We start from the raw sequence: 8,868 nt of genomic DNA, 5'->3' as shown, positions 1-8,868 counted from the left end.
CTGGCGTGTTATCTCCAGCTCCCTCATTTATGCCGCATCCCGTCCGGTATTCATGGCCTTTTTCTGTGGTTACACATAAGCCAATAATGCAGTGACCTTGCTCCGCGAGGCGTTTTCATGCGACCACTTTCCCACCGGCGGCGGGGAAGGCCGGCCGGCGAAGGTAAACACTGGGTGTCACCATGGCAACCGCCTGCGCGACCGGCGGCGGGCGCCGGGCGTACCAGCGCGCATGCGCGGCTGTCGGGAGAACGCGTTCGCCCTCGCGTTCCTTCAATGAGTCAGGCGTGTCGCTGCTTTTGGAACGGTGCGTAGACGTGTTCGGGAAGCTTCTCCTTGCAAGCATTAAAAGCAGCCCGCCTCGCGACCGTGCCGCCCAATCGACGACGGATAGCCAATCGTCCCGGTCAGCGCAGAATCCAGTGCCCGACGTTGTCGTCGGCGAAGAAGAAAAGGAGAAGCATCCAAGTGAGTCTCTTTTGCCGAGCATCGCGCACCGACTCAAAATGCACATCGGGCACTTTTCCTGGTTGCGCATTCCTTGCACTCTGAAACGTGTTATGCAGAGCCAGTTACTCGCGGAAAGCGCGACTTCGACTCTTCATGCCGCTGTCATGCGGGTAGCGTTACGAGCCAATGCCCTACGTGATGTGGGATGTGCCCCGCCGATCCCATTGTAATGCCGGCTCCTCTGCCAGCCGAAGCGCTCGGCTTTGTAGCGGCGGCGGTCTGGATTGGGGTCAAGCGTGCACGCTCACTTTGATCGGGGAGTTTATTCTCGGCGGGGAAGACTTGTTCGGGCAGGGAGGCAGGCGGATCTGGCCATCGCCGCTTTGGCACATGTTAGCATCGCGTCCCCGTGTATTGTTGGGAAGCCGTGTTTCAAGTATCGGATGTGAACCGTGACCCGGGTTCCACCGAAATAAACTGTCACCGCGACGACAGCCAGCGAAACTCGTAACTAAACAGTGCATTGACAGCAGCCACTTATGGAACAGTAATAGTTGGCAGCTGCCGGCTCGGGCTAACCCGTACTTCATCGCAAGATTGCAGTTGCGCTGAGCCGGCTGAAATTGGTTGATCGCGCCCGTGTCCTCTTGATTCGGCGCTTGTTTTTTGGGAGCTGCTGAAACGGCGCGGTGCGGTTAAGTTTAGCGCCCATTTGGCGCCTAGCGCGTGGCGAAGTGCCTATCCGCCGATTTGCTTTTGTTTTCCAAGGGCGACACTCCTTGCTATGCTAGCATAGATAGATGGTACGGATCAACGGATATATATAGCAGGTGCTCACATCGCGCCTGCTTGCCTGAAGACCAGGGTGGTATTCGGGCACGGCTGATGACCGTGACTTGTCTCTCTGCAAAGACTCTCTTCGCAAGCTCAGCTGGTACGCAAATAACCTTGCCAACCCGAAAGTGCAAATGCTAAGGAGTTGAAATTCCACGCTTATCCGGCGAGGGAGCAAATTCAGCTGGCCTTCGTAATGGACTCCATGTCCTCTATCATGTCCTGAGCTGTACCCGGGTCTGTGTAGTGCCGCGAATCACTCCCTCCTTCAAGAGAGGAGAACGAAATCGCTATATTTCTGTCTTCACGCTGCGAGCACTCTGCCACGCTTTTATCATTCCTGGCTTATCTGCATGCCATGAGAACACGCTTCAATTCTTCGACGCGGTAATGGATGTCGTGTACTCTTGATAGCCCCTCCTGCTTCCCAGATGTCTGAACATTATGCTGTAAGCGGTGTGCGTGCGTGCGTGCGTGCGTGTGTGTGCGTGCGTGCGTGCGTCTGTGTGTGTGTGTGTGTGTGTGTGTGTGTGTGTGTGTGTGTGTGTGTGTGTGTGTGTGCGTGCATTGCTGTGTATCCTCAGTGCATGCATTTCCTTTCGTTTGCGACATGTAATGTATGCATTAGGAGCAAACGAAGAGGGGTTGCGCAATCGCTGGGCAGAAACCTGGTGGGAATAACAACTGTTAAAACAAATGTGAGGATCCTGCAGACCTGCGCGTCTTCCTTCGACTTTCTTTTTTTTTTTCCGACAATCGTATGTCACAGTTACAAGGATAAAAACGCCTCTCCTGGTTATTGAATGTATTTAAACTCGACGCAGCCCCAGCACGGCGATGGCAGATGCGTGCGAGGGATGACGTGAGCACGCACTCACGAAACGGCGGAGACGTGTGTGGTGCCGCAGGAGAGTGCAGACGACAAGGCGCCAGCGGTGACCAGAATCTCGCGTCGCTATGTTCCGCGGCAGAGGAACGCCGCGGCTGGAATGCGACCTTCGGCGAGCGTTCTAAAGCATTACTCGCTGATTCAAACGTGTGTCAGCGCTGACGTAGAGTTTCTCCGCGGATCTTGACAGGAAGTTTGTCCGAGAGTGAAGCGGGAATTTGGATGTCGAGTTCTTGGCCGCCGAGGCTCCTCTGGCACCGAAGGGCGACACAGTGCCCGGCCGTACTTGCGACCTATTCTCGGCGTAATTGCAACACGACGCCGGTGAATGCAATTCCAGCCTAAATAACGGGCCGGTCCGAGTGACAGCCACGGCGTGAAACAGCTGCGCGAAGCGGCGAGAGGTCGACAACTTCGCGTCTGGGACACGTCCCGCACGTATACGCTTGGCGCCGGCCGGATGAAGCGGCGTGTAGAAGCGTGAAGCAGACGCGACGACGGCGCGTCGGAAATGCTTCGCACGTGGTCGACGGGCTGAGCGACTTCTCGTCGTCGGCCCGTTTGCTTTTAACGAAGGCTGTGACGGCTCACAGCGACAGGGAAGAGCCGTACACAGCGGACAGCTTTCTGGGAGGGAAGGCTACGCGGGCAGAGCGCCCCACCACTGACATTGCTCCCGAAAGATACACTTCCACATTCTCCTACTCGCGTTAGTTTAAGCTGGGGAAGCGAGAACAGGGGCATCGCATTTACAGCAGCAAAAAAAGACCAACATGCACTATTCAGTGTTAAATTTCACTTATTTTTCTGCTTCGTGGCCAGTGCGACACTGTCGCATTTCTTGTGTTGCGTTTACTTTGCATTCAAGAGCAGGTCGTATAATCGTATAGTCTAACACAAACGTTCCGTGAGAGCTAGTCATATACTCCCGCCTCAGTTTCGCACTCGCAGCTGAGGAGTTCATTGTCAGGATTAGGTACTGAGGTTATCGATGCGGATAGCGCAGAAACACTGAACAGAATGGTCGTAGGGTTTCGGGATTTATGCGCTAAGTGGTTGTACTGCCATGAAAGAGCCTTAACAGCTGAATACATTTCAAGCAAAGTTACGAGTAGTTCAAGAAATAACGCTAGCGCATTTCTCCGTTAACAGTTAAATTCGCAAATCGGATTGAGCAAGTATGTATAGTTATCGCTACAGCGGTAGCCAGCGGACACCGAAAAAAAGAAAAAAGAGTGCACGCATAGATTTATAGTGCTGTGAGCGGATATAATTTAACAGAGCTTAGATTCCTGCGCTTTACATGTTATTATTATTTCTTTACGTACATTTATCGACCTACGTTTATTAGCCCGTCACTTTCACGTTGCATTCGTCGGTGTTGCTCGTTGTCTACCCTTTCGCATGTAGCATTCGCCTCCCGCATTGTTGCCGAAAGTATGCGGAAGATATCCTTAGCTACATACGAAGTGAGGCCAAATGCTATGGGGAACCAGCGCTGGAGTTTTCACGACGCTCTGCAGCGCCGCCCTGGCGGTCAGAATGTGCACAATGCAGCCGCTACCGCGGACGAAAATTGCTACTGGTAGTGGCGTTGCGTGCCCTGAAAGTCGAAGGAAAACAAAAGGACGCCGACGATACTGTTGCGTATACAAGTGCCACAACTACGTCGGGATGAGGGAGGATGCATCCTTCTGCGTCTAGCTTTCCATCTAAACCGACGCGGTTTAGATGGACAAGAATAGAGGCGGCGTTGGATCCAAGCAGTCAGGCGAGCGGAGTAAGTTCCCGTCTTGTCGCCCGGTCAAGCGGTGTCGGGCTGGTTTCTAAATCAAATTTCGCGTGTGTGCATGGTTTATTCGATAGTTAAGACGGTAAGCCGAGGCAGACAGTACCAAACAGCAGAATCTGCAGTCGGCATTTCGTCGGAAACAAAATGAGCAATAGCATGCACCATCCGGCATATGTACCAACCATTTTTCCTTCCTAATACCACCGCCAAGCCCCTTCCAACGTCACCGCACCAAGCGAAAGATACGAAAGGTAGATATTATCCATTCATTGCCAAGAATTATGTGGGAGGGAAGCTGCCTTGTAATACGAGTTGTGTGGGCGTACGGCCGGCGCACGCGCGACTAAGCTGCCTATGTGTTTTTAAAAATGCGCATGCGGATGAGGACTCGGCGCTGAGATGTATCCGCGGAATTTATGTAATTAATGCTAAATGTAGCCAGCGTTGTTACGGATCCAGCAGCGGAGCACTGAAACCTTTGCTTGCGCGAGTCAGCTGATGCGATAAAGTTTTCTTCTCCATTGACTGCTGTGGCGAAGTAACATTAGAATTTTTTATGTCTAGCCAGAGAAATATGGAATGTCTTCAGGCCAACTAATACTTCCGAAACCATAGCGCAGCACGACCGGAGCCGTAGCTGCTAGATTTGCGAGGCAGCTAGGCGCAACCGTTAAAGAAACACACGTGCTCGCCGCGACACACTGTGAAAAATATATAAAGCTTAAAAAGCTTCTTTCGTCATTTCTTCACTTGATGGCGCTAGCTTCTTTACGAAAACTGTCCACTTGAAGCGGCGCGAAAACGGAAACATACGAACTATATAATACGGCCGCGCACGTGTGTCTCGTCTGGTCGGGAGGCTGGAATATGCCGCGTTTCGTCGCCAGGGTGGCGTGCAATGCACTCTTTTCTTACTCTTTTCGACGCGCCGGTTCCCCATGCGCTGGTTCCCCATGGCCAGCATTTGCGTAGTTCGACTGTCAGCTGGATTCCTCGGTGGCGCCTCAGAATGCGATGCCCTTCCGAACACATTAGTTGGGTGGAATGGGGGAGGGAGGGGAAAGGAGGGCGCATTTGCTGCACAGCCAACCGCGAGGTCGCGTGTCCACTTGCCCGACAGTATATTGGCACGAGCGCAACGTGTGTTTTTGCACTCGGATGAAGCTGTTTATATGTCGCCACTAGGATGGGCCTGTGCGTTTTGCACCAGTGCCAGCGAGGCGCGCCTGCATTTTTACTATCTTTCTTTCTAAACCCCTCTCGACCGTTTGCACTCCGTCCAGTTCTCTGCCGTGGGTGAAGAAGGTGTTGCCCGAGTTTCTTGCGCAGCGTTCGTGCACATTCGGGGCATGTTGTCGCAGAACGATAGGTACTGCCGTGTGTGCGGATGTCGTTTTCCCGTACATATCGGCAATTCGCAGAGTGTAAGCGTCGTTCAGATATAGCAGGATACATACGCGCTCCATGCGCGACTCGTATATCGAATGCCGCGATGATGGAAGCACACCTGTACACGCCGTCGGCCTGTATCGGAAAGCGTTGGCGCGGCGTTGTTTAACCGGAAATGAGTGCGGCCTGACACGGCGGCGGCTTAACGTTTCGCGACACATGCGCTGCTGCTGTACGCTACGGTGCTGGATGCATCGGCGGGAGTTCGTTCAATCCTCTGACGCCGGACTTGTCTACAGCGACAGCAGCAAGCTGTCGCGCAGCCGACGCCTTCTTCAGAAGAAGAAGCGCCGTTTGCGCCGCGAACAGCGCCATCTTCGTTCGCTGCAGTATGTTTGCCCGCAGGCACCTATGTATACAAACAGGCGCTCCGACGCCGCCATTCTCAGCCTCTACGCGGTGCACAAAACTCCACGCAAATTGCCGACAGCTGAGATGTTAGCTCGAAGGTGTGGCTTGCGCGCACGGCTGCGACCGGCGCGTTCCCGCAGTGGCGTCAGTTCGATTCCCAGCGGCGGTGACGGGCGAATTCGCCATATGTAAAGGTGGTGTATAAGGTTGAGCGAGTGTCGATTGCACGGTGATTACCGCGACCTAACGGACGGGATGGGACGAGAGGGAAACCCAACTTTGAGCTGATTTCTGTGGCGGATAGAGAGAGAGCTGTGGTTAGGCTTTATTTGTGGACCGCGTTCGGGGACTGCGTAATCTTTCCACGCCGACTTTCTCGCGGCCAACTTGCCAACTCCGAGTCTAATCTAGCTACCCTTGTCCTATCGCATGCAAACGCCCTCGTTTTGGGATGCGATACTTATATGCTTGTCACAGCTGCGCGTGCAGAGTGGAGGCTGTCGTGAAAGAATTGCTGTCTCGCTGTCGACTCACGCGCACCTGTCTGATCCATTGGCGTCATAGATAAGTGGATATATGCACGTGGTCGTCTCCTCAGGATGTATAGTGCCAGTTTATATTTCAGTCAGGTATAGCTCAGTAGTGGGAAAGTGACCCCTTCGGCTTGAGGTATGCTTCCTACGCCCTTGCGTTTGTCGCTAACGCGGATGCTGGAATGTCCCCTGCTAAGCAAACGATAATGTGCTATGCTGGTGGCGTTACGATGGCACCCTGACGCAATTTCTCGCTCGTCACCTTCGTGGCAAGGCGAAGAGGGGAAAGGGAATGGGGCCTGTCCAAGCTGAGTCGCTTGCTCGGACTCTTCTTACGGTCGGGCTGCTTGGGGACAGAAGGCTATACAGACAAAGACTTGGGGGTGTAGATATTATTTTCCCCCGTGGGGCAGTCGCGGCAGGAAAATTATGGTCCATATTTCGACAACGTGTACAATTCACTTGTGCCTCAAGCGAACGAAGCAAGCGCAGATACCCAATTAGAAGCATCGTGATTTGAAAGCGGCCACGGAGAGATGCGGTGGCAAGCGAGATGATCGAGGCAGGACGATCGGCAGATGACGTTGACAGAGCGTGAATGCGGCCAGTAGTGCTGCCGCGGGCATTCGATATGTGACGAAGAAAGGCACCCCGAAAAACGAACGGTTTATTTTTCGTTTCGCCCGGGTGCCAACCGTCGTCGATAATGATTTTACGAGCGTCGATTTTATTACACTACGAGGAGCGTGTGATATTGTGATGTCCGCATCGAGGGCACGGGAGTCGCCTTGCGTTGGACGCAGATCGGCGCCAGCACGCAGCTGCCGCGTCGGTAGCGCCGGACCCGTCGCCCTGCCGCGTGCAGATCGCGTCACGCGGGCGCCATCCATCATCCGAACTGCGCGGCAGGAATGCGCCCCTGCTGGAGCACGTGCGGCGAGCGCGCGTTTGCCGGCTCCGTTGTGTCCGCGCTGGCCTGGTAGGACGCGCGGGGGAGGCGCCTGCTGCCCGCGGCCATCGCGGCCGCCCGGGCCCATTTTCGCCCCGACGGCAACTGACCGGGCGCGCACTCGAACGGACAGCGAGACGTCTTAGAAGATGCGGCCCGCGGGACGGAGATAGATGCGGAACGACGAATACGTTCGCCTGAGAGGGAGACTGCGAGAGGCAATGTGGGCGTGAAGGCTCCTTAGCAAGTGCTGGAGGAGACTGGCGCGGCTTTCGGCGACTTGAATGGAGTCTCCGTTGCTGCTGGCAGGGCGAATGCGATAGAGGCACCCGTAATAGTGGCATTTGACCATAATTGCCTTACGCCTCCCGGCTACGTAGCCGCAGCGTGGGAGTCACCCTGTAACCCCGTCGATACATATCGTTCGCCTCGGGCTGTGCGGCACGGGGGCGTTCTTTGACCTGGCGAGGCGCCGGCACACGTGACACATGGCCTCGCAAATACGGTTGCGGATTCGAACGCCAGCAATCGCGCCGGCAACGTAGCGACGTGGGCGTAATTGAATACGCGCCTTAAATGGGGGTGCTTGTGAAATAACCGTGCCTCGTGCGATTGTTGTGGCTTCGGCTGCCACTGGCGGCAAGTTGTATTAGCTTTCTCTCTATCTCCTTATTTATGCGAAAGCATCGAATGGCCCACTGAGCGATAAAGTCGGCGGCGTCCGCAGCTGCAAAAGGGCACCTAAATTCCCATTGGCTGCGACACTATGTCACCAGCGCGCCTCGGCGGAGCACATACGGCGACGTGTGCAGATGCCGTTCGGTTGCTTGCGTTGTATTAAAGCGTTCGTTGTCCGCACGATCTCTGTCCTGCGTTCTAACTGTGCCTCAATAAGGCCCAATCGAAAGGCGCCAAGCGTCTGAACGTGCTCGCTTGCCCGGGAGGAGTTCATAACTCGAAGAACAGCTCATACAAGAGCGCTTAAATGTCCTCGGATTTTTTAGTTCATCTCAGAGCCGTGTAGGGTGCACAGAGAGGAATGGGGAAAATACTTGTACGTTTACAAAATACACGTCACATGAAGTGAGCGGTAATTAGAAACGTTACGGTTGTCGTAAAAATGTACCTCCAAATTCTTTATTTCGGCATTAATGAGGTTCATTTTCCTTTATGAATTCGTTCTCTTAATTGTTCGTTAACTCCATATAGTCCCAAATAACAGGTTCGTCTGGTCCCCTACACCATACCGACGTCGTGGAAGAAAAAAAAAAGAAAACGGACGAGCCGTGAATACATCGGCCGCAAAGCAAGCATCCGCCGTATGTGTACTCTGGCAGTGACTCGCCTATAGCGCATGGCCCGACACACCGCCTACAAGACGGACGTTGACGTCACACACACACGCATATGCCTCCGCACGTGTTCTTCCGACGGACATAGGCCCCGAGCGGGTGAACACTTCTTCGCCACATGCGTCCCCTTCCGCGGAGTTCGCGAACGGGCCACGTGTGCAGCACGTGTGTACCTCTGCGAAAGCCGCTACGTTTCCTCTCGTCTGGCAGCGGATATTTGCGACGTTAAACCAGACGCCGGACTCCTACGATATTCGGGATGAACGAGG

General features: G+C 54.3%; 1 protein-coding gene across 3 annotated transcripts in view; it reads left to right on the top strand.

Moving 5' to 3' along the window:
- Positions 1-252: 252 nt before the first annotated feature.
- The window catches only part of LOC142580039 (alpha-crystallin B chain), a 69,833-nt gene continuing 61,217 nt past the window's right edge, over positions 253-8,868 (top strand). The window contains exon 1 of one of the 3 annotated variants that reach the window (XM_075690775.1): positions 253-468. The gene's annotated coding sequence lies outside the window, so the exon portion shown is untranslated. The remainder of the gene's footprint in view (positions 469-8,868) is intronic. The other 2 variants (XM_075690777.1, XM_075690779.1) reach the window with 2 other exon arrangements.

This window comes from Dermacentor variabilis, chromosome 4 (genome assembly GCF_050947875.1).
Source record: "Dermacentor variabilis isolate Ectoservices chromosome 4, ASM5094787v1, whole genome shotgun sequence".
Classification (NCBI taxonomy): Eukaryota; Metazoa; Arthropoda; class Arachnida; order Ixodida; family Ixodidae; genus Dermacentor; species Dermacentor variabilis.
The sequence above is the reverse complement of the archived record's forward strand: the minus strand, read 5'-3'. Positions and strand labels throughout refer to the sequence as shown.